This window comes from Notolepis coatsorum, assembly GCF_963971535.1.
Source record: "Notolepis coatsorum genome assembly, chromosome: 12".
NCBI lineage: Eukaryota > Metazoa > Chordata > Actinopteri > Aulopiformes > Paralepididae > Notolepis > Notolepis coatsorum.
In genome coordinates this window covers 58,385,253-58,410,145 of record NC_140176.1, presented here as the reverse complement: position 1 = coordinate 58,410,145, position 24,893 = coordinate 58,385,253, and the positions used below count along the sequence as shown (strand labels likewise).

Below are 24,893 nucleotides of genomic sequence, written 5' to 3'. Positions count from 1 at the left end.
CATATCGTATCGTGGCAGACTGTGTGATATCGAATAATATCGTATCGTTGTCCAAAGACTCTGTATCGTATCGTGATGAAACTGGTGATTCCCACCCCTAATTGTATTGTACCCATTCTGCAATCTGTTGAATAAAGTTTTCATCCATTTCTACTAGCGTTAACGTTACTACGTTAATAGCCTCGATGCTAACTATATACATGGAGAATGCCATTCACATTAGCATGTAGCTAACAACATCGGAGATCTTTTTGTGAGACTAAACTATCCGCTCTTGGTGGTAAATTGTGTTGATGTTGGTTTTGTTTCATCAACAAATGAGAGGCAGAACACACAGTGAATGTATCCGTTTTTGTTTATTGCTGAAAAATAAATGCTACGTTGCTAAAATGGCTCACGTGAGGTATTTAAAGATGGTGGACTGTTGTTTTTTAGCAGGAAGTGTAGTGGCGCGTTCAACCTTTCTGATTGGTTGAAAATGGCCTTCATGTTTGAACTACATCGCCACCTACTGCTTTGGCATTGTACTACATGTACATAACTCAGTGCTCGGGAGACAAAACGACGTCTAACTTGCCTGCCATTACGTAGCGTTCTGAAAAACGAAACTGAAACGAATAGTTTTGGCCCTAATGTAACCGCAGCCTTAGTTATTTCCTGGTCGCAAAATGCGCACTCTGGTTATGCTGCCTGTAACATCTACACACGCTGTTGCTGGGCTGCCGGAGCTCCGGGAGCTGCGCTTGTGCGGAAATGAGACCTTTCACATGATTTTCAAAATAAGAGTATCGATATGAACCGAACATCTATCGCACGGGTGCTATTGCAGTATATTCATTCATCGCACAGACCGATTTTTCGGTAGCATGTGCAACATATATGTCGCACTGTACAGCCCTGGGGAGTATACTAACTTCCTGGCAGATTGTTCATTGTCGGCTATGGGAGTATACTAGTGGTGGGGGAAAATATCGATACAGTATAGTATCGCGATACTTTGCGTGGCGATACTGTATCGATACAAGGATGCCAAGTATCGATATTTTATAATAAAAAATATATTATAAAAAGATTTGTATAAGGAAGTTGCATTGTTCATTTCAATACCTGTAATGGTACACGCACGTGTGCATTCAGTTAAGTTTAGGGATGGGTATCGTTAGGATTTTATCGATACTACTACTCTTATCGATACTGCTTAACGGTTCGGTACTTTATCGATACTCTTATCGGTTCTTTTTGAAAAAAAGACAATTAATTAAGAACAGAATCGACATTGCTTTATTATTTATACAACTTTATAAATAAGTATTATAAATAAATATAATTTATGCAGGGAGGGGTATATTTGCAGTTGAGAGCATTGGTCATCTCCCTACAGTAAAGATTAGAAATGATTTAATTATTGTAAATTTGTGTGGAGTGGTGGGAATAGCTGCTTCAATAATAACTTATATTATAACAACAACAACAAACAAGTTAGACAACTATGTATACAAAAAAAACGATATACACTGAATGATTAGTTGTTACCTAAAGCCCTTGGACTCCACTGTAGAGAAGGGGTGCAGGCCTTTGACAACAAACTTTGTCACAGCCCTGTGACACTCGTTCACCCTATCCTCTGTCATCCTTCCTCTAGCTGCTAGGGTGAAGGGACTTTGGGTGGTGGAGGTAGAGGGAGGATGTGTGGTGGCCCTGGGCTCACTGGCCTGGGACACATTGGTGGCTGACGCCTCAGCTTGACTATCTATAAAACGTTTTTAGATTGTAGTATTTGTAGCTAAACAATTATTTTGTTTATTAGCCTATTTGTAATAATTCGTTATTAGCCTAGGAAACTCCGTATCTTTGCTTACCGGCTGCAGTGGACGTGGATGCAGATGGACCACTGCGCGCAAGGCAGTCGAATACGGCGCATTTCTGCACACTAATATCGTGTTTTGCCAACAAATGTTTTGATAGGTTGCTCGTATTGCCACCCTTACTGGCAAATGTTTTGTTGCACTTGTGGCAACGTGCGTTGTCGGCATTGACCCTTGTAAAGTATATCCAAACTTTAGAACGCTTCGCTCTATCCGCCATCACGACTCAGTGCATGCAGAGGCAGAGCTGTCTGTGTGCAGCGCGCTTCAGCACGGGCGTCGGGGACAGCACTTTCATTAAGGAGTACCCGTATGTGTAGCACTACTAGCGAGCGACTCGCGAGGAGTGTGTGTAATAATGACTCGCTGCGGCTCGCTTCTCATGCAGAGACAGAGAGAGGAGAGATCGTTTGCAACTTTTAAATAATAATAATAATAATTTCTCTAGAGTATCGATAGCAGTACCGAGGACGTCGGAGCTTATAAATACTCCGGTATTTTCTAATATAGTACCGGTTCCCGTTTAAAACCGGGGTCCGGGGGGCATCCCTAGTTAAGTTGGAATATGACTAATACAAACAGTTCAGTTTGTCAGGTACATGCAACACAGATTAGTGTTGACATCGGTCTGCTTGAGAAAATCCCATTTGCTGCTATAAAAATGATTGAAGTGAGATGAACAGACTGAAAACTTTTTTAGATAAACATGTTGACAAACCTACTTTGCAGTTAGGAAAAGGTAATAAATTGCAATATTAATATCGCAATACTATCATATCGTGACTTAAGTATCGTGATAATATCGTATCGTGAGCCAGGGTTTAAAAAAAAAATCCAGGACTTTTTTTGCCCCCCTTAATTGATTTTCGGGGGCTTTTTTTGTATTTCGGGGGCACAGCATTTTTATGATAATTAACAAAGATTATAAATAATTGTCGACAACTTTTTCATGCACCGAGTGGGGCTACTAGGGGGCTGCTATCGTATCAACATGCCGTGACGTGTAGCTTGCTAGCCGGCATGATGATGTGTGCAGTGCTTTGCCCCACAGGTCTGAGAAGAGGACCTGCACATTTTACTCGTTCCCCAAACTCTTTTACATGGCCCGATTTAAAATGGTTCACGGCAGTAGCCATAATGCTAACGTTAGCCGGGTAACGTTAGCCAGAGCCATATAGCCAGTAGTACTATGACCCGGACGGGCATAAGTTGCCTCGAGTGACGTCACGGCCCTGCTAGCGTCTGATAAGCTTTTTCATTTGCTCCGTGCATGTTATTCGTGCATGTACCTTTTTAACCCTTTCTGAGTGGCATTTCCGGCGTCAAATGGAAAAAAAATTATAATGAAATTAGATACCCATAATTGAAGAGTAGGGTTTAACCTGCAAGTTGGCCTTTAACACTTTCGCGGCCACTGGGGCCCGTCTAATATAATGGTTGAGGACCAGCTTTTGTAAACAAACGTGTGGCTTTTTGTACAGCTAAATCTATACTTTATAGCAGGGGTGGCCAACCAGTCAGAGACTAAGAGCCACAAAAATGACTGTGGTACCACAAAGAGCCACACCATATACCAGCGTTTCTCAACTTTTTTTTCAGTCACGGCACCCTTCATGTGTTTATAGGTCTCACCCTCTGGCCTCTGAAGTTGCTAATGTCTTTTTTATTTGGGCCTCACAGGGTTAAAAGTACCCTGTGAGACCCACGGTTGCAAAATTACAAAATCACTTTTAGCCATTTAAAAAAAAGTGTTTATTTAAAAAATGTTAAGCACATGTATAGTCAATTGTCCTGTTGTTCAGCCTCACAATGCTATTTGATAGTAAATGTGTTTATATGTCCCACCCTCTGGCCTCTGAAGTTGCTAATGTCTTTTTAATTTGGGCCTCACACGGTTAACCTCTTAAGGCGAGACACTACAGGTGAATAGGGTACAAAATTTAACTAATAGATATCACAATGAAACTTCCCCAGTTGATTACTTATATTAAGACAAGACTTTTTTGTATTACAAGTTTTCTGAAATGGTATGTTTAAATATGCAAATGAGGCATGATCTACTTAAATATGCACTAATTTGCATATAATTCCAGGACAGAAATCTGAACATTGGATAAAGCCATTTTCAAAATTATAGTTTCATTTTGTTGACATATTAGAGCCAAAGGTTATTACAGAGGGGATTTTGGATATCTCTTTTTATCACTCCATAAATCAGAAAATACTCTTCAGTCCATTTTTATGGTAAAATTCCATATTTCGCCATGTTTTTAGGAATAAAATGTGATATAAATCAGGGTATGAATGCGATATCAACAAACCCTTCTGTAAATACCTTCAGAACAGTTTGTTATGTACATATAAACTAAGAAAAAATATATTGCAAGTTTTCTGAATTTTATGTTTATATATGCAAATGAGGCACTTCACCATTAAATATGTGCACATTTATGGATGCAATAAGGCAAAATGAAGTAAAATAAACAACTAAATGTGTGCTATTGACGTTTTATTGTCACTAGTTTCATAGAAGACATGTTTAGGAAGCAAAATATAACAATCTCAAAATCAACAAAAAAAGTATATTTGCCTATTCACCTGCAGTGTCTCACCTTAAGCCCGATATATACAGTAAAAGTGTATTTTCAGCATTACGTTTGTTTACCAATTATTTTAACTGTTATTAGTGAAATATAAAAATATATAAATCTCAGGGCATTGAGTCGGAAACCGGCGCATATTGACAGGAGGAAGTGGCACAGCCAAAAGTGAGTGTAGTCTTTTGAAGGAAGAGACTCAGGGCTTTCGAATTTTGAAAAACGACCCTACCCAGCTAGGGATGGGAATTGATAGGATTTTATCGATACGATTCCATTATCGATTCTGCTCATCGATTCGATTCTTTACCGATTCCCTTATCGATACCTGATCACTTTATAATTTAAATAAATTAATTGGAAATGCAACAGAACTAAGCTGGTTAGAATAACAACATGCAACTTGACATTTCTGATTGTCATTTATTGTTGAGCCCCCATGTCAGAAAAATACAAAAACTGTACAAAAATAAAACATTAACTATAGCCTACACTTAAATAAAATAATGTATTTGAGATTCTCTTAAACATTTTTTTTTTTTATTCTTAAACTAATTTAATCTATTGAATAACGACATGTTGAATGTAACTACAGTTCAATATCTTAAACTAATTGAATCTATTGAACCGCAGTTGCATTCAACAGGTCGTTATTCCTCTTGACTTCTGTCTCACACACACACACACACACACACACACACACACACACAGCACTCCCTCCCCGGGCCCCTGTCCTGTAAGGTATTGGCTTGTGTTGCTACACGGACACATTTGTATGTTGCACCACGGTACTGCCTGGCAAACTGACTAGTAAACAACAACTCTGTCTCTTATTATATGTGAACTAAAGAGTACAAGGTTTAACCAACAGCCCCCACCCGCTGTTTTATTGTATTTGTACCTGTACTAACTGCTGTCAGCTGTTTATCTCTCTCTCTGTGAGCTTGATTAGCTAGCGTTAGCTCACGTTAGCTAGCGTCAGCTCCGCGGCTAATATTACCTTACCTTGAACTAAATCAATGACTAGGTTCTAAAGCATTCAAGTAGTTTTCACTGCACATAGAAGTAGCCAAACAGCAGGAGCATTTCGGGAGCATATGACCAAAACCCAGGCAATTTCGAGCCCTTAAGGAATCAAATAAGTCTGCCATGGCTACATGCTAACGCTAATGTTATTGTTTTGAAAACCTGGCACTGATAAGGGAATCGAAAGTCAGGGGAGGCACGCGATTCCAGGCATCGGACAATTAGGAACGGTTTTCGATTCCCATCCCTATACCCAGCTCACACCAGCCCCTGTCAATCATCTGACTTCTGGATTTACTTTTTTATTTCTCTTATTTTTTGGGATTATCTCTCACAAACCTGAACGTTATTGCCATAAAACAGAACGCAGTTAGTTTCTCTACCTTTCTGTGAACGTCTTGCAAAAAACGGTGTTGCAATACGATGAAAAATGGTGGAGAAATTTACATTATAAAAAAGATGGCAGAATTCAGTACTGTATCTACAAAACCTTCTGTTTAATCTGCCAAGCATATTTCTTACCAGCCAAAAAAATATATATATTAAAAAAAATCTGTAAATTTCAAGTAGATGGGGTATTATGTTGAAGAATACACTTAAATAAGAGGCCAGAGTAAAATTTTAAGCAAATTATTTTAATATATTCATTGATGATTGATTAATCAATACATTTCAATTCAATCTTAAGCTTAAATTGTAACCTACTGTTAAACATCATCAGACTCCTCACTCTACCCTCTTTGCAGGATTTAACGGAACATAATAAAATGTGAAGGTTTTATAAACCTAACTTAAACCTCCTCAATCATGTCCTCATCAGAGTCCACAATCATTGATTTACTACCGATGACAAACGTGTTGTTTCTGTTTTTCTTTTTGACTTTGACTGAGAAAATAATAATCACACACAAATGGATAATGGCTTATAGCAGACTTAATGATTTTTAGAATATTTCAGATAATGAAATGAAATGTTTATCAACTATCCAGTTAGTATTTATACTGTAACGTTTGGCTTTAAATCATATTGAACGTAGAGAGAGAGAGAGAGCGATGAATGAAAATGGGGGACCCTGATGTAAACAAGACGAAAGTCTTTCTCTGGTCTGCATCCCCTTAACAATTGTATGTATTGAGCTGTACTGTACCCATTCTGCAATCTGTTAATCGAGAGAGAGACCCCCAGTATGGTTCTGCGGGGCTGCAGCTTGATACTATTGGGAGAGAGAGCCCCCGTCTGAGTCGCGTAGTTGATGATGTCACTAGGCTTGGGCGGTATCCTTATTTTCAAACCGGCAAACCTTTATGTTATAATACCCCGGTGCACGGTATTTGACGGTATGACTTTCATTTTCATCCGCGGGGGGGGGGGGGGTTACGTGTTACCAAGTAAACAAATCGTCAGCTCTCAGAACGGTAGTCCCGCACCGGTAGAAGACTGCACCGTTTTAGCGTTAGCATCTAGCCTATAGCCATGGCAGACTATTTGATTCCTTAAGGGCTAGAAATTGCCTGGGTTTTGGTCATATGCTCCCGAAATGCTCCCGTTGTTTGGCTACTTCTATGTGCAGTGAAAACTACTCGAATGCTTTATAACCTAGTCATTGATTTAGTTCAGGGTAATCTAAGATTAGCCGCAGAGCTAACGCTACTTAACGTGAGCTAACGCTAGTTATTCAAGCTCAGTAGCTCACAGAGAGAGATAAACAGCTGACAGCGGATAGTACAGGACGGTACAAATACAATAAAAAGGCGGTGGGGGCTGTTGTGTAAACCTTGTACTCTTTAGTTCACATATAATAATTTAGTTCACATATAATACGAGACGGATTGCGCCACAACAACACTGCTCTCGTCACAACGCTTTACGGTATTTTCACAGCACTGTCGCAACATTACCGTAAAACGTGAACACCGTTGTGACCCACTCGCTCCACTAGAGCGGTCTCGCCCTCTGCTGGCGCGTGTGTGCACTACACTCAGTGTGTGCACTACACTCAACTCCGTTTCACTGTTATAGAAACTGAAGCGCATCTGTGATTTTGACGGTGACGGACGGTATTGAAAATCAATACCGTAGGTATTTCTAAATACCCTGGTATACCTTAATACCGTCATACCGCCCAAGCCTAGATGTCACACACACTAGACTAGGATGTCAACACACAGAGCCTGAATGCATGAAGCGATATAATTAAGAAACGAATACCCAATAAATGTGAAGTTATCTTTGAACCCCTGTTGTCAAGCCTCGTTAATATAACTCCTTTCCTCACTAATGGAACTGGTTTTGTGGACTCACTGACGGTGCTTTGAGCGTTTCCAGGGTTAGCAGCTAATGCTAATTAGCTTAGCTTAGTCAGCTCATGGTCTGTCTATAATGAAATGATAGGAAAAGCTCTGCGAAACGTTCTTTTGTTAGGTGGTCCCGCTCTCGCTGCCGCGGTGGGTTTTCTTTTTAGCGGCCGGCTTACTCTCATAGTAACACATTATTTGTAACCCATTTAAAGTTATTAAGCTAACGTTAGCTCCCTACAGTGCAAGCAGGCGCCACGGGCAGTCAGGACAGAAGAGTAGTGGATGTGTCATCGATAAACAAGCCACAAATTAGGCCTGTCGTAAGACCAAAACACACAGCAGTTTTAATAATTTTACATTACTATTTTGTGACCCGCCACATGGCAGTGGCACTCGCCAAACCTAAAATCTGGTTGCCAATGGCGGGTGGCGGGCTCTAATTTTGGGCCCTGCTCACAGCCAATATTCTCACCTGTTATGAAACAGGTAGAGCAGACATACGTATTAGGGGTGGACGGTATACGGTATAAACGGTATGAATTTGCTCTACGGTATGGATTTTGACTATACCGTGTAACCGGTAGTGCAGCTCTAAAATAGCAATGACGTCATGTAACCACAGCGCGACTATTTCACTCGAATTTGCCCCTAAAAATAGATCGAATTAGTCATAGATAATAGATATGTGCGAACTGGAAAAAGTTATTTAGGAGGCTTCGCGCAGTGGGCGTGCCAGCCCCTACCGCACGCATGTAAACACGGGTCTAGTAGTCTAGTGGGACGCGACACGGGAGGACGGCGGCGTCTCCCTGAGCTAACGTTAGCTTAGCTACCGTTACAAAATGAGCCAGTCAACTATTCACTTTTAGTTTAATACATGATGAGGCGTGTGTGCTACCTGTTAGCTGTTAGCTCACGTTAACGCAAGTTAGTTCACCGTTCAAAACTAAATGTCCCATTGAACTAAATAATTCACTGAGGCGTTGTATTAACGTTATATATCCGGCTAGCAGTAGCTACAGATAGCTCCTGATATCAATGTCTTATAACACTGATTCGATGCGTATTCGAGCTGAGGGCTTGCTGAGCACAGTTAAGTAACGTTATACCAATACAATAGGGTCCAGGTGCAGCGCCGGGGAATCCTGGCCGTAGCTCTGCTCGAGGCTACTCGAGTATAGGTCCAGGTGCAGCTCCGGAGAATCCTGGCCGTAGCTGGAGGCTACTAGAGTACACACAGACAGTGGAGCTTGTTGCGTGGTGGCGATGTCTCGCAGATAATACAAGTACAAGTCTAATTATATAATATATATATTTTATAAAAAAAAAAAAAAATTATATAAAATTAAATTACATTTTTTTTAATCAAAAACGATGATACCGTGATATATACCGTTACCGTCTATGCTTCAAATTATACCGTGATATACATTTTAGACCATACCGTCCACCCCTAATACGTATGATTTGACTTGGGGGACCAGTGTCTGCTTTGGTCGACTCTCCCGTCTGCGTCTACGTGTGCCCTCTTGATAGTCACCAGCCACTTTTTCCTCCATAATGCCTCAACTGGTATTATATAAAACTTGAATTTTTTGATTTTGTTATTGGTACAAAACGTCACACAGCAGCTCTTTGGTATTTTGATTCACTGAAGAAAATTACACTTGATTATGTTTAATTTGCTGCTTTCCGATCCGTTTTCTGCACTAAATGAAGCGTAAACAATGTACCGGGAGTTCATTTTTCCCCCACGCCATAATTGCGTAGCAACAACAGACAGGAAGTTGACTTCGAGAATAGACTAACATCTGTGATTTAAATGTGTCCTTACCTTAGACTCAGGGGTTGTACTATGGTTGGATGCAGTTCCCTGTTGGTCAGTCTGTCTGTTCTCCATCTTCTTCTCCTGTTTAATGTTATCCTCTTCAAAATGCGCAGCATGTTTGCAAGTGCTCCCTTGACTGAGATGATGGCCAGTGCCGCGGGAACTTTTATTAAACATTCTGATATTTTCGTGGGTCTCGTGCCACTGTCAACTAAGCGAGCACTCAGAAAACATGCACCGTTTGCCAGTGACAGTGATATGCTCACTGACAGTCAAGTCAGCACAGTTGACATTGTCCAAGTAAAAAGAAAAATCCTCTTCGTACCGACTGCGTCCCGGGGAGGATTTCTGTTCGTCCCAAATACATATTTTATCGTCCCCGGGACGATGGCACAGTGTTAGTCTCGAGCCCTGCTGTTCATAGTGCCATTTTTACCAAACAAAATGTACATATTTTGCAGAAATGAAAACAACACAATTAAATTAACATAAATAAATAAATAAATTGTTTACCAGTTAAATTGCATATTTACTAGTGGTGTAACGGTACACGTATCCGTACTGAACCGTTTCAGTACAGGACCTTCGGTTCAGTACGGCTGTGTACCGAATGCAACGGTACATTAACCACCAACAGAACGCGTGTGCAGAACTTTTATTTGTTTTGCATTTTATTCAAAACTCCCAAGGTCACCCCTTCCCAAAATATAACTTGTGCAATGTTTGTTCAGCCCACGCACAACACTGAGAGATTACCTGTAATTTAGCATAGCCTCATTATCATAGTGTGGCGAACGCACGCACACACACACCCTCTCTCTCTCAGTGCGTGAGGAGTATTGGTGAGAAGGGGCTGTCTCTCGGAGATCAAATTAATGATAGTTTGCGGTAGGGATGCCCCGATCACGTTTTTTGATACCGATCGTCGTGAGCCATATCGGCCAATACCGATCGTTTTTGATTAAAAGAAATTAAAACTTATTATATATATATATTTTTTATAAAATATATATATTATATAATTAGACTTGTACTTGTATTATCTGCGAGATCGCCACCACGCAACAAGCTCCACTGTCTGTGTGTACTCTAGTAGCCTCCAGCTACGGCCAGGATTCTCCGGAGCTGCAGCTGGACCTATACTCGAGTAGCCTCGAGTTACGGCCAGGATTCTCCGGCGCTGCACCTGGACCCTATTGGTATAACGTTACTTAACACTCTTTCAGTGCCACTCACGAGATTTCTCGGGTTTTTTTATAGGTGGTTGCGTGCCACTCACGAGATTTCTCGGAATTATTATTATTATTATTTTTTTGCGATCTGAAAAATTATTGCATCACCCGAGCCTACCCGAGTATAGCCGAGCTGCGCCGGTGATCACTGTGGAAAAAAGCGCCTCCTGTCGTCTCCCAGATGACATAAGTGATTTTGGAATGGACTCAATGAAAATGAATGGGGAAAAAAATCCGGTACTCCACATTTTCCAGTTCACTGATCCAGCCGGGGTTACCACAGTTCATTCTGGAGCCTCAGATCCCCGCGGATCATGGAGATCTACAGTGTCGCGTTGGATCCATACACGTATTGATTTTTTCGAATGGTGATCAGGAATTGGAATATACCAGTTGGATACCATCTGATGTCAGGTAAGGACTCTATGTTATCAGTGGTAGGATAATCGGAGTAAGTTTGATGAAGTTATAAGCCGTTTTGTGAAATGTCTTCTTTCGGTTTCACTGTAAAAGTCTGTGAGGAAATCAACGGAGCGATTATCAGTGCGCGGCCGTAATGTGCTTGCATGCACGTATAATATTGATCATCTAGCGTTTATTTGAAAACGATTCATAAAAAGGCCGACGAATATCAACGTTGTGGAATATTCCACTAAAAGACGATTTTCATAGAATGCTCCAGAATGAGCTGTTTTTTATATCAAAACGGGGGCTTTTCTAACTGCTCTGAAACGGAAACGACGCGATAAAAAAACAATCTGCCTTCACAGCACTGACTGGAAAATAGTCTTTGATAATGCGATGGGCAGATTAGACACATAGCCATAATTTAAAACATAGATTAGCCATAATTTAAAACATAGATTAGGCGATATTAACGTTAACATTGGCGCCGATGGTGGCATTCAAGCGGTAAAACGGAAAACCAGGCGTGGCACTGAAAGAGTTAACTGTGCTCAGCAAGCCCTCAGCTCGAATATGCATCGAATCAGTGTTATAAGACATTGATATCAGGAGCTATCTGTAGCTACTGCTAGCCGGATATATAACGTTAATACAACGCCTCAGTGAATTATTTAGTTCAATGGGACATTTCGTTTTGAACAGTGAACTAACTTGCGCTAGCGTGAGCTAACAGCTAACAGGTATCATACACATCTACTAGACTTGATGGAGCGTTTGTTGATGTCAGGAGCCATCGGTAGCTGGCCGGCTAGATACCGTTCGGTTAGACAATGCCTCATCATGTATTAAACTAAAAGTGAATAGTTGACTGGGTCATTTTGTAACGGTAGCTAAGCTAACGTTAGCTCAGGGAGACGCCGACCTCCCGTGTCCCGTCTCACTAGCAGCGTTTCCGTTAGCCGGTAATTACCGGTTTTTGACCGGCAAAATATGTTGAAGTCCGACTATTTAAATATCTCCGGTCTTAATGTCCGGTGAAAATAATTCCTCTAAGCACAATTTTATTATTTGAATTGTATTAAAATCGGCTAAAATTAAATAGCCTATGCGATGAATGAAACAATAATTCTATTTTCAGTTTCATTGTTGCTTCACTCTGATAGGATGGCGCCGCGCAAATGTGAAACTTAACTTTTTTTTTTTTTTGAGCCTGCACGCTCTGGCCATCATAACGACAAACAGGTACACGAGGAAGAGAGAGAGATGGCGAAACAAGCTAAGCTTAGTAAATATTTCATGAAACCAAGCACAAGCAGGTCTAATAATGACAACGAAGATGAGTCTTCTGAACTTGAAGTCACAGAGACCGCTGACGCTGATGCCGTGGTGGCACCCGCGGAAAAGAAACAAAAATGTCGAGCGTACTTTTACTATTAATTTATTGATTGAACCACAAAGAGCATCCCCAGTCTGCTGCTACCGTTGCGAGCCTCGCCTGTTCCAATGGGGATCTATTAAAGTCGAACCAGCAACTAAAGTCACTGTTCTCGCAGCCGTCGCAGGTACAAAACGGATAGTCACAACGAGAGACGGGGTGAGTGAGTGTTGACATTTTTAATCATATGCAACTGTTGGTTGACTGCCGTGTCACATAGTAATGCATATTATTGATTATAACTAAATGTAGGCTATAACCTATAATGAAATTAACAAATGCGTTACGCGCACGTGGCTCGTCCTCTCTGCATAACGAGGCAATGTGATGATCAACTACAGTTTGCTGTGTGTGAAGTTGAACATTATGATATGTGTGACGTGTCTGATACAACGAGGTGAAGCGATGTCGACTCGAGATTCATTTGGGAGTGCGTGTGACAGAGCTGCTGCAGCGGGAGCCTGCAGGGCGGGAGCTTGATGCTGGTAGCGTATCGCACTAACTTGAGAGGCGAGAGATAGTAATTTGATTCTGCAAATCAATTTCTCATTCTTCGCTTGATGTAATTAATACACATGTCCAATTATAACGGAATTCGTTAGCTCATAAAAATGTGATTATAATAGACTGCTGTTTAAAACTCTGACCGGAATTTCTTGAATATGTCCGGTGATAGAAATATTGCAGGACACTCAGACCGGCACGAATATGTTCTAACGGAAACGCTGCTCACTAGACTAGAAGACCCGTGTTTACATGCGTGCGGGAGGGGCTGGAGGGATGAGCAGACGCCGCACCACCCGGTGTCTGAGACAGAACTAGATCGGCTTTGACGATTGGCGAAAATAAAGCATTATCACCGATCGCATATTTATACTGATTATCGGCCGATCGATCGGGGCATCCCTAGTTTGCGGCATATAGAACGGACATTCATACACAGCAACGCGCCTCCAAACAAGGTGTGATAAACATGAATTGATATATTTTCCTTGGCATGAAACAGGAAATAGTATTTAGGGACCTGCATGACTCTTCTTTCTCTATTCAATAACGTTTTACCCTGAGGGATGGTGGTCGCGGTTGTTGTTTTATTCAGTTCAATGACGTTGCGTGTCTCCTATCCGTCATGCAGCGCATTCAGGCCCATGCCCACAATCTAATACAGGGGTCTCAAACTCAATTTACCTGGGGGCCGCTGGAGGTAGAGTCTGGGTGAGGCTGGGCCGCATCAAATATTCCACAAAAAAAGGGTTTCAAGTATTCCAAAAAAAAGTACAACTGATCCAATCTTCTCAATCTTTAGCAATAACATTTCAGAACATGAACAGTTCTTCAGAACATGAACGGTTCTGCAGAACATAGGCTTCTCAGTGGTGTCAGTGGTCTCATCCACAGCTATGGAAATGCACTGTGCATTTTTTTTTATTCTATCACAAAGCTGTTTAATCTAATCACTAGCCAGTATTTCAGTTATTCTGGTTGCTGTGCGATCTGAGGGGGATTTGCTTTTGTTTGCCTTCAAACATGGTCTCCATCACTTCAGTCATACATTATTTTATTATGTATGCATCAGAGAGAATGGCTTCTTGCCACTGAGTGAGGACTTGGTTGCTTTTTCTCGTTAGATTTAACAATAATTCTGCTTGCAGCTTGATATGATGATTTCGTTCCATTTATTTTTGTGGTTCTTAGCACTGAATTTTGAGGAAAGGTTGCATTAAAATTAGAGTTGTTCCGATACCAGTGCAGTGCGGCTCAATACACACAATTGTTGGGGGGATGCAGACCAGAGAAGTACTTTCGTCTTGTTTACATCAGGGTCCCCCATTTTCAATTCATCAGGACATCCGTTTAGTTTGCATGCTTGCTGCTGTAAAATGTCTATAAATATATCTATCTATGAAAAGGCATATGAATTGAAGACCACACTATGAATTGAAAATGGGGGACCCTGATGTAAACAAGACTAAAGTCTTTCTCTGGTCTGCATCCCCTTAACAATTGTGTGTATTGAGCCATACTGTATTGTACCCATTCTGCAATCTGTTAAATAAAGTTTCCATTCATTCACCAGTATTGGAAATTCTAGCCTCCGATCGCATGACGTCATTTATCTCCTGCGGAGAGTGATGATTATAAAATCAACGTGTTTTAAAGTGTGATGCTGTTTGTCATTTTAGCAGCAGATACACTTTCTTAAATTCCATTGTCCCCGACAGAGCGTGTGACGGGGAGCTCGGACAGGATGTGTTTCACTTGCTGGTGTTATTATACTGTAGCATTAACAGCTGAAAAGCTAGCTAGTTGGAACAACATCCGCTTTAACGTTACATCAAATCAGATGATGGCCTGTCCTTTCTCCAGGACCTGACACTGGCCGACTATCAACAATAATGCACCCACGGTGAATCGTATTTAAGTCAAGTAGCTACTGACTAGCGTTAGCTGACTAACGTTATCAAATGGCAATGCGGGGAGACGAGCTAGGTCAGCTAGCTTAGCTTGCTAACGGTACCTTGGCTAAAGTTGGTGCTATTCATAATCCAGCAATAATGGCTGCAGACCTGCAATTAAAGTACAGTAAGTTCCAAGTGCCAAAGGATAAGAGTCTGAGGCGGAGTCTCAAAAGAGAATGTTTAATATTTATTTTGCTTCGAAAATCACAACATGATAACGTTACTACTAGCCAGAGCCTCTGCGACTGCTATTAGCTTACAGACTGGGTGTAGCGAGTGCAACACCGTCTAACGTCCGTGCGGATCATTGGATCTGCAGTGCCGCAGCCCCATAATCGTCCAACTCTCGCGCAACGACTCGGCAAACAGTTGCGCGCGGGCCGCATTAACACTACACTTTGTCAAGTAGGGGGCCGCAAAATATCATCGGGCCGTGAGTTTGAGACCCCTGATCTAATATATATTTTCTTTAAAAAATAATTAACAAGTAGATTATTCATTGACAGCCCTACTTAACAGTTACTGCATCACCCCTGAGTGGAACATGGAAAGACAAACAAATAAACTTAAACTTTCCCCCACTGTACCGAAAACCCGTACCGAACCGTGACTTCAAAACCGAGGTACGTACCGAACCGTGGTTGTGTACCGTTACACCCCTAATATTTACTGAGGTTAGTACTAGTTGCAGCTCTAGTCACAAGTGTTTTTATAGTCCTGGATAACATGGGAAGGTCATGCATTTTGAAAACTTTAAAAGTTAGGGGGATTATACATACGTACCGGTATACATTTTTTATCCATGTCTTTCTTTTTCTTCTTTTCAAGAAGTGGGGCTATCCGTCCCAAATGGAAGATAGTTACAGTCCATCTCTGAGCTTGAGAGAACACCTGAGGCAAATCAGTAAGAACTCGTTAACTGGTCAAACCTGCTAATGCTGTTAACTTAACTAGCAGGCAACCAACCTGACGACACGGCTTGCAGTGGCTGCCACTCACGCTTGATCCCTATATCTACTATCCGAACCATTCATGAACCACTCTGGTATTCTGTTTTCTGTTCCAAAGCGATCCCCCTGCAAGCATGTACACGAAAAAGCTGTTTGACTGTGATGAGTGGCAGCGAACACAAGTTGCCCTGCCAGCTAGCTTGTTGCAATAACACTGGCTGGGGCCTGGCCAGAGTCTGCTCCGGACGACACTACTGCGTATCAGCCTTCATCCAGGAAACATTGTCTGTCTCCATCAGCTATGTTCAGCCTGGCTGGGGCTAGCCATGGTCTAGCAGGGTATGGTCGGGTTTGTGTCTCCAGGTTTGCATATCCAACTCTCCTGGTTGCTAAGCAACCTTTCCAAAATTCACACCACCAGCTGTGGTTATCGCAAGTGAAACTGATGTTACAATAATCCCAGCCAGCTTTGGGATGTGAAAGGTGTCTGTCTCAGCCGGGATCCAGCCGGGGTTTGGCCCGGTTCTAAAGACTAATGGAGACGCTTGCTGTGCGCCAGACAGGCCACAGCACGGCTAAACCCTGGCTAGTGGAGACGAGGCATAAAAATGAGTTTATAAGCCAGTAGTTCTCGCACATTCTGCTGCTAGTTAGCAAACACTGCTCTCTGTACCCTCCTCCGTCTCCCACACAAACGAGCCTCGAGTCACAATGTTATTATTGGCTGTTATGATTGTGATTGTGTATGCAAAATGTAATCATGAGACGTCCACAAAACCAGATCCAAACAATAGTACTAAGAAGCTAAGAAAAGTGCTGCTCTTGTTAGTTAAAGGGGAACTATTTTACTATTTCTTTCACTATTTGGGCACTTTTACACTTCCTGTGAGTCTATGGAACACCTGTAATATATATATATATTTTTTTATTCATTGTTTTGTATTTCTAATCAAGTCCTCAAAAACAGCATTTTTCTACCTCAAGATCTCGAGCTGTTTTGAGCCTGGGCTCCTAAACCACTGCGCCGTGCCGGCGCCGCCTGAACATTAACATGCAGCGGTGTCTTTCTGACATCACATATCGCGCACATTTTCAAATGACTCAGTTCAGTGAGGGTGAATATTGTGAGAGGAGAATTGGAAGAATGCGCCAATATGAGAATTTTGAGACATAGATCATATTAATATAAGTTCACATAGCTAGGAAACAATGCTAAACACTCAAAAAGGCAATTTATAAGATAGTTCCCCTTTAAGAAGAGGGAAAAAAGAGAGAAATGTGAATGCAAATTTCCTTCCTTTTTCATAGGAGATGATGGTGTACATCAGGGGTCTCAAACGTGCGGGCCAATTGCGGCCCGCTGGATGATATTTTGCGGCCCCCTACTTGACATCAAAGTTTAGTGTTAGTGCGGCCCGCGTGCAACTGTTTGCAGAGTCGTTGTGCGAGTTGGATGTTTTTAGGGCTGTCTTAAATACTTCGAAGCTTCAAAGCTTCGTTCGATGGCACAAGCTTCGAACATAAAAAGAAAATCGAAGTAAAAAAAAAAAAAAAAATGTACTTCGATTTGTGTGTGCGTGCGTGTGTGAGAACTACCCATCCCAGTTAGGACAGCCGAATCCCGTCCAATCTTTCGCCGTCGACTAAAGACTCACTTCTTCAACCATTATCTGAAATGATTAAAAAAAAGAAAAATTAACCGTGACTAACCTTACTGTCATGCACTTTTCCTAATAAACTAACCTACACTGTAACACGCAACACTTTGATAACATTGTTACTCAGCTGATAGAGTTGTACCCTTCTTGCTGTCTTGTCGTACAGAACTTGTAAGTCGCTTTGGATAAAAGCGTCAGCTAAATGACTAAATGTAAGTGTGTGTGTGTGTGTGTGTGTGTGCGCGCGCGCGCATGGGGCCATTGGGTGGGGCCGGGGGACAAATACACTGGAGGAAAGTAACCCAGCTCAGCACTGCCCAAATTATATCATCACTATTGCCTGTTTGAAGGATATCATCCTCAAATACATATACACCTACATGCCTTGTAGAATTCCACACATAAGAAAGAAAGATACTGGGATGAATAAACAAAATAGGAAATACAATTTAGATAAGGTGCTACTGAGATGTTTTGGTGAGTTCTTTGTTTTTTTGTGGAAGTTGCCCTTCTTAAAAATGCATGAACATTCACTGATAATTGGTCTGTAGTGGAGTCTACAAGGTCTACATTGCCGGACCATGTAGAATCCGGACATAATTCTGTGCATAGTTTAGTCTACACAGGCCATATTTCAAATAATCAAAATCTTACTTCATGCATCTTAAACATTCTTGATTTGGGGGATTGGTAGTTCCCATGAAATCTGAAGTTGTTCAAACGACAACAGCGATCCACCTTGAATTAAATCACACAGCCGAGTGAAACCTTGTTGGCTCAGTCACGAAAGGGGCTACTTAATTAATTAATCCAACCCACTTTATTTATAGAGCACATTTAAAAACAACAACGTTTATGAAAGTGCTGTACAAGTCCCACAACATAAGATAAAAAAATAATTCGAAGCTTCGAATTAAAATCGAAGCTCGGCCCCGAAGCTTCGATTGCCAAAAAAAGCTTCGAAGGTCAGCCCTAGATGTTTTATTTATTTTATCACTTGTAGGCTACCATAGCGCAGGCTCATGACAGCAACGTTACATTAGTGACTTGGTTGAAACGTGATTCCGGAGTGATACCAAGTGGAAGGAAAATATATCCAGTGCGTATGGCAGGCAGGCATTCTCTAAATTCTCCGCTGTCTCCTCTGCAAGCAGTGCTCTGTCTGTCTGTCTGGCTACTCTGGTCCAATCACATTCAGCGTCCCGTCAGCGTTCCCCCGTTAGGATTTTATCGATACTACTACTCTTATCGATACTGCTTAACGGTTCTGTACTTTATCGATACTCTTATCGGTTCTTTTTTATTATTTTGCAAGGAGAAAAAAAGGAATTAATTAAGAACAGAATCGACCTGCGCGGTCAGGTGGCGTAGCGGCCAGCGTTTCCGTTAGCCGGTAATTACCGGTTTTTGACCGGCAAAATCTGTTGAAGTCCGACTTATTTAATATCTCCGGTCTTAATGTCCGGTGAAAATAATTCCCTGAGTCTAAGCACAATTTGATTATTTGAATTGTATTAAAATAGGCTAAAATTAAATAGCCTATGCGATGAACGAAACGATCATTACATTTGTTTCCTCGTTGCTTCTAATAATGACAACGACGTTGTCGGCGAGAGCTTAGTGCTGGGTGTGCGAGTGCATGTGAAGCTGCAGAGCCAGAGAGGCAACGGCACAATGCAGTATTCCATCAGTACTCCAATTCGGCCATTTTCAGCCAATGTTGGGTGGGGGGCGCTGTTGTGCGGTTCCCAGAAAAGAGCCAATAACAGCTAAATCAGCTTCTCTGCAGCGCCATACTCTTTGCAAATAAGTCGTTGCGAGGTGGAGAGAGTCGTCACGCAAACCACGATAATGTTGCCGTCTCTCTGCTTTCTTAGTTCTTCGCTTGATATAATTAATACAAATGTCCAATATAACGGAATTCGTTAGCTCATAAAAATGTGATTATAACAGACTGCTGTTTAGTGTCGGACCGACTGCCCACATACGCGGTCTATTTTAGTTCAAGTCAGCAGCAGCACGGAGTATCGAGGGACTTATTTTATTTGGAATATATTAATTAATGACTGTATACGCAAAAGTAGCCTAGTTTTAAGTAATAATATTATAAATCTACATGCCTTGAGGATGACATTCTTTATTCTAAACTATGACCGGAATTAATCTCATTTGTCCGGTAGATTGAAATCTTGCAGGTCACGGAGACCGACAACAATTTTTTCTAACGGAAACCCTGGTAGCGGCGATTGCGTTCGTCACCAACACCGGAGACGCTGGATTGGATCGTCTGTTCGAATCCAGCTCACAGCTTCGGCGTTGTCACCAGCTTGGCTGGCCGTTCACACTAATGCAATTGGCTGTATTAGAGGGTGGGAAAGCTGGCGGGGTGGGTCCGGGTCGTTGTAAACAGTGACTCCTACAGTTCGGTCGGGGCGCCTGCTCAGCGCGGATAGGATCTAAGGGGGGTAGTGTGATCCTTCCACACGTTGCATGCTTTCCACACGTTACACGCTCTGTGAGAGACGGGGAGCGAAATTAACTTTTTGACTCACCGGCCAGTGGCGGGTAGATGGGAAGAATCTACCCGCCAAGCATATTTCTTACCTGCCAACTTTTTTTTGATAAAATTTTTTTTATTATTATTTTATATAATTTTTTTTTTTACTAAAATATATATATTATATAATCATACTTGTGATCGCCACCTCGCTGTCTGCAAACAGCTCCACTGTCTGTGTGTATACTCGAGTGGCCTCCAGCTCCAGCAAGGATTCTCCGGGGGTGCAGTTGGACCCTAAACGCTACATTCAGCATGCAAAAGGATTCTCCTGAGCTACAGCTGGACCCTATTCAGCAGCCCTCACTCATGCGATGTAAACCAGGGACTCGAATACGCATGTTGTTGTTGTAGGACATTGATGCCAGGAGCTATCTGTAGCTACTGCTGGATGGCGTTGGGACAACGCCTCAGTGAACTATTTAGTTTACTGCGACATTTCGTAGTGACTAGTTACCTAGCCAACGGAGGTATTATGCACTGGACTATTGCTGGAGGATTTGTTGATGTCTGGAGCTATCGGTAGCTAGCCGGCTGGATAACGTTACACAATGCCTCATGTATTAAACTAAGTGAATAGTTGACTGGGTCATTTTGTAACGGTAGCTAACGTTATCTCACGAAGGTCCCACACTGACTAGACTAACGTCACGGTGACTCGGAGGCAATAGCCTCTGTTTACATGCAGGCATACAGGGGTAGGAGCAGCAGCAGCAGTGCTAACTAACGGCACAGTGACTCGGAGGCAATAGCCTCTGTTTACATGCAGGCATACAGGGGTAGGAGCAGCAGCAGCAGTGCTAACTAACGTCACGTGACTCGGAGGCAATAGCCTCTGTTTACATGCAGGCATACAGGGGTAGGAGCAGCAGCAGCAGTGCTAACTAACGTCACGGTGACTCGGAGGCAATAGCCTCTGTTTACATGCAGGCATACAGAAACAGGTGGGGAGGGGGTAGCAGCAGTGCGCGGTGCACGCTTCATGTCTGTGCTGAGACAGCGAGTGAGAACTCTGCTAAAGAATTGGATCATGATTTTCGGTTTTCACATGACTATTTGATTGCCCGCCACACGGCGCTCAGACGTCTCAGTGGGATGCGCCAAACGTAGAAACTGAGCGCAAATGGCGGGTGGCGCTCTCTAGTTTCGGCCCCTGGTGAGAGACTAACCCCCTGCTCGGTTGCTAACTTGCTATTGTTTGCGACAGTCTGCCGTGAACATGGGAAATAATTGCGACAGCTCTGCTGTAAACACTGGGAATAACCTCGGTTGCTATGCCCACACGCACCCACTGCAACCGGGATGTGCGCAAAACTTCACCCTGTACTCCGGTTTTCAAAGACCGTGGTTGCAGTGTCGCAAAACCCCAGTTGTGTGTGCCCGAACAGTGCAACTGTGCACATACAATCATGGTTACATTAAATCCACCGCTCGTTTGGACGGGGCCTAATAAAGGGCTAGTTAAGTTGAATCAGGTGTGCTGGTGGTGGAATTTAACAAATACATTGAACGGCTGGGGTGCTTCGAGGAGAGGATTGGGAAGCACTAGTCTAGTAAATTTTATGTTTTGAGCACAAAGTTCATCATAGATCTAGCCTATTATTTTGCTCTCAAAGTGCACCAGATTGATGCATTTAACTTAAAAAAAAATCAGGGGGGGGCATGCCCCCGGACACCCCTAGAGGGGCCGATGTTCACCAACCACAGTCTCAATACATACCTAAGTAAATGGAATATTGCTCCACTTCTACAAGGTCATTTGCATATTCTTGGTATCTATGGACCTCAGTGAATGTATTCCCAGTGTCAGAAATATTGTGTCTATTACTAGGTTTGCTTCAATTGTGATGAAACAAGAATATTAATTATGATTTTTCTTTGCATCTTTGACAGTGAATAACACCATGCTAAAAATGACCAGACATGAAAACTGCCTGCCACTGATCTCATTCAGTACCTTCTTGAGATCATGTGTAAAAAAAAATCTAAGGAAATGAATAAAGGGAAAATTATTAAACAGAATGTTTTGTAGGCACAGTACTGAATTCTCCCATTCGGACCATGCAATATATAGCCAATTCACACATTTATGAATTGTGCCAAATCTTATATTTCAAATGCCCGAGTTCAATTTGGATTTAGTATCACCAGGCGTGCATAAGAACAGTAGCTTTTTTATTTTTGCCAGGGTGCCACCATTTTTAAACAAATTTCAAATCAAATAAAAATAGGGAAGAGAAACTAGCTGCGCTTCAATATATGCCAATAACATTACGTTTTGTGGTTTATTATCCTGAGTAATAAGAGATATTAAAGAAATTCATACAGAAGTCATTTGCTTGAAACCACCCCATAGAGGCCTTTGGGAAGTGTCGTTCGGCAAAATTCCAACGCTCATCGAAAGCTCTCGGTGTCTTCAAAATGGCATAAAGAAAAACTACAATTCCTGACATTGAACATTCTACTTTCGCGAACTAAACAGCAAAACTAAAATCTATCTAATAACACTTTAATCTATTGGTAAACTAACGTATTGATGATAATGTGCATTATAACTACTGTTGTGACATGGTTATGATGTTTATACTTGAATACGTTTGAAAAATAAAATGATACTTTTGTCAAACAGTCTGGAGAGATTGATTTATGACTGTCATTTTGGGACAGAATCTGTATCGGATCGGTATCGGCCGATACTCAAGGCTGTGATATCGGTATCGAACATCCATACTTTTAATATACTTTCAATATATAGGCCAACAAAGAATAGTCTTTGAACCTGGGCTAACAAAGTCACAGAATTAGATTGTATGTGACATGTTTAGGAGCCTATGGACTCTGTTGTGTCAGCCGAGCCCACACAAGCGACCGGGGCTGTGAGAAAAGAAAAGACAGCCTAATCCTTAGTAGAGTGTCGCGATTCTATTTTCAACAACACTATATTGGTTCTCGAACACACTATTGATTTCTAACTAATAGATTACACACAGCTAAGAACCGAACAGATCCTCATGTTACGACTCGGATCCCATTATTGCAATAGTGTATCAACAGATGGCCCTCCAGTGTGATGACATGAGCAGTGCAGCACTCTCATGTCCACTTACTTGCACCCGTCCTGGTGGTGCTTGGAGCACACCTGCCACCACGTGTGCTTGACGACCCCTTACTAGTTAGGTGCAAGTGGACATTGGGGGCCCTGCCGTGTGCGAGCCGTTTGTTAATTAGTCTATTCTCAGTATTTGCTCACTTTCAGCTCAGCACCTGCCCAACTTGGTTTGGATGTGCTTGCATACTCCTAATTGTATAAACGGTGCAGCAGCCACAGTCTTGACTTTTGCATGATGAAAATATGCAATATAATGCTGCTAATAGCGACGCTGTATAATCACTGTGACCAGGGAGCGAAATTTATTTTTTGACTCACCGGCCAGTGGCGGGTAGATGGGAAGAATCTACCCACCAAGCATATTTCTTACCCGCCAACTATTTTTTGATAAAACATTTTTTTATTATTATTTTATATAATTTTTTTTTTTTTAATAAAATATATATATTATATAATCATACTTGTGATTGTGTTATCTGCGAGACATCGCCACCTCGCTGTCTGCAAACAGCTCCACTGTCTGTGTGTATACTCGAGTGGCCTCCAGCTCCAGCAAGGATTCTCCGGGGGTGCAGCTGGACCCTAAACGCTACGTTAACGCTACACTGTATGGTCTTCTCTCACATTGAATATTGCCTTCTAAACTGGTCATTTACTGGGGCCACAGCCATGAAACCCATAGAACAACTCTACAACAGAGCATTGAAGGTATATGACAGGAAACAGTACTCATACCACCACTGTAAAATCCTGGATAAGCATCAAATTTTAAATTTTGAAAACCTCAGACGTTATAAAAGTTCCTGCTTTGTATATAAATGCCTGCACAGATTAGCCCCTCCCCCTCTCAAGGAGTTTATCCACGAGAAAAGGAACACTGGATTAGCCACTAGATCAAACACCAGAGGGGATTGTGAGGTCCATTTTAGAAAGACCGCCTTCAGCAAAAATTGTCTATCGATAAAGGGAAGTGGAACATGGAACAGCCTTCCGGTCCCCTTAAGGGAATGTCCCACCCTGTCCACCTTTAAGGGCCAACTCAGGAAATGGCTGTTAGACAGCCAAATATGCACTCATTAGGGATGTTAGTGATGTTGTACTGACTGAATGTCATGTTAGTGTGGTCATGTCAGTGATGTCAGTTTTTATGAATGAACGTTGTATGGTCCGTTTTGTGTTTGTTTTATGTTAGGACTACGGGTGGAAATTAGCCCTGTGCTATTCCCGGCATATTTACGTCCTTATCATGCTGTGATGTTATGCATACACATGTAAATGATGTTCATTAATTTGCATTGTCCTTAATAAACAAATCTTAAATCTTAAATCTTACGTTCAGAATCAGCATGCAAAATAATTCTCCGGCGCTGCACCTGGACCCTAGTCAGCAGCCCTCACTCATGCGATGTAAACCAGGGACTCGAATACGCATGTTGTTGTTGTAGCTTGTAGGACATTGATGCCAGGAGCTTTC

The 24,893-nt window shown here is 41.9% G+C and overlaps 1 protein-coding gene across 3 annotated transcripts in view; it reads left to right on the top strand.

Annotated features, from left to right (window-relative positions):
* epc1a (enhancer of polycomb homolog 1 a) overlaps positions 1–24,893 on the top strand; it is a 109,836-nt gene that overhangs the window by 68,147 nt on the left and 16,796 nt on the right. The gene's annotated exons all lie outside the window — the stretch shown is intronic.